This window comes from Pseudopodoces humilis, chromosome 4 (assembly GCF_049639895.1).
Source record: "Pseudopodoces humilis isolate 2021_Gansu_Grassland_sample_001 chromosome 4, ASM4963989v1, whole genome shotgun sequence".
NCBI classification, from domain to species: domain Eukaryota; kingdom Metazoa; phylum Chordata; class Aves; order Passeriformes; family Paridae; genus Pseudopodoces; species Pseudopodoces humilis.
In genome coordinates, this window is record NC_142203.1 from 14,429,913 (window position 1) to 14,432,087 (window position 2,175).

Consider the following 2,175-nt stretch of genomic DNA (forward strand, 5'->3'; position numbering starts at 1 on the left):
AGTAAAAGTAAACTCTCTTGGGGAAAATTAAATGTTTCCTTTGGATGTTCAATACCTAAGGAAGCTAAAAAAAGAGTTTAAAAAAGTTTAAGAAGGTTAAAAATGCTTAAAAAGTTAAAATTTGTAATAAAAAAATTTAAAAATTAATGCTTAAAAATTGAAATGTTTCAAGAAATTTTAATGTCTAATAAAGATAAAGTAAAAGAAAAATTACGCATTCTTAGTAGTGAAAGGGTAGTAGCAGTAGTAGTAGTAGTAGTAGTAGTAGCTGGATCCTGAAATTCCAATAGAGAAAAAAATCTGGAATTTTCAATAGGCTTCATACTCCAACATTAAATGTAACTTGGGCTTCATGTAAATTTAGAAATAATTCAAAAATTAAGATGAGTCCTCTGTTCCTTTTTGTTCTACAGTTGTTATTTGTACAACAGAATTTTGATTTGACCATAGCCTATGAAATAAATGTGAAAAAATACACAACTCTGTAATTTATTTGCAATGAATCCAAACTATTCTTTAAAATATTTGATCATTTTTAAAATCTTGTGATTTGACGTTTTTGCAAAAACTGCCCACTCATAAATCAGTCTCCAACAAAATCATGATTACTTGAAAGTGACCTTGGTAAAATCATGCAGCTTAATGACTTTATTACTTATCTTTCTTTTGGAGCTACAGAAAATTTATAACAAAACTTCCTTCTATGAACATATTTTTAGGTACAATGATATCCTTGCATATGCAACCAAGAAACTTTCTTGCTGTCATTCTTAGTTTCCTTACGGTATTTCTACAAATTCTTAATTGAGAAGGTGAAGTTTTATCCCTGCAAAATCCATGACTACATTTGCAGAGGGCCCTGTGCTGGGAAAATTTGACTTAGAATGCATTTACATTAAATTAAAATTTTAATTTTAAGTTTAGAATTCATGAAGTACCAGACAAATAGGAAAAACTCTGAATATTGTGTGCGTTCTCACATGATGGTGGCTTTCATACAATCCATTAATACATTTGGAGTTCTTTAACTGAGTGCTAGGATCTGGACTTTTGTTCTGAACAAAGACATTTGCTCTGAACACCTTCTGGCAAAGCTGTGCAACTAACTGCTCACCTGAATGTTTAATTTAGTGCCCACTCAAGCAGAAGCATGCCCACTGCTGATGCCTAAAAAGCACCTCAGTTGCCCAGGGGATGGAGATATGAGTCATGTAACTCTCCTGAACCTGCTGGTAATGGAATAACCATTGTTAAGCAGCATGAAGAGAGCATGTTTAGTGCCTCCACTGAAATAGGAAAGTTGTTTCCTTTGGACTGGAAAATATGAAATTTATTTATTTTTTAATCAGTCTTAAAAATTACAAGCTAGCTTTTCCAATAAATGCAGCTCTAGCTTGTTTATAATTTCTGTCTCACCAGGATCTGTAATGTGGCACTTGCAGCAAAACTTGTTAATGAAAGAAAGCCTTTCTGTGTGACCTTAATCAAGTTCTAAAAATTGTTCTCATATTTAGTCAAGTAGTTTTATAAATACTTAGTTTGTAAAGCCTGACAATCTGTGGAAAAATAATGACCAATCTGTGCTTTCAGAAGTTCAAAGTTGTAACAAGAATTTAACAAGAAATTGATTCTCATACTCTATGGAAAAATCACTAGAAACTTAACTTTCATCACTCAGTTCATAGCAGGAGCATCACATATGCATGGTATAAAAAATTAGAAATCCCTTAAATGCTGTCAGTAAGTAAAATAAGTCTTTTTGTGTGTCTTTTTCATGAGAGAGAAACTGCAGTGTTTTGGAAACCAACATATACCAAATTAATGTGTGTATATATATATATATATATGACCATGTGTACATATAAACATTACACTTGCATATACAAACATGTAAAAGGGTAGATTTAACACTTAACCATATGTATCTGTTGATCTACTGCATAGACCAAATTTCCTTCTCTCTCTCTCTTCCTCTTCCCCTGCCACCTCCTCCACCCCACCTTTTTATTTTTGGCAGGGGGAATGAACCAAGATTCCCCCTGTTGTCTTGGCTGTATGGCTTAATTCATTGAACTAAGGCTAGGAGTCCAATCATGTGAATTAGTGAAAGAAGAATATAGGGAAGAAACCCACAACAGCAATAACATTGAAACAAAATCAAATTTTATTCTTTCT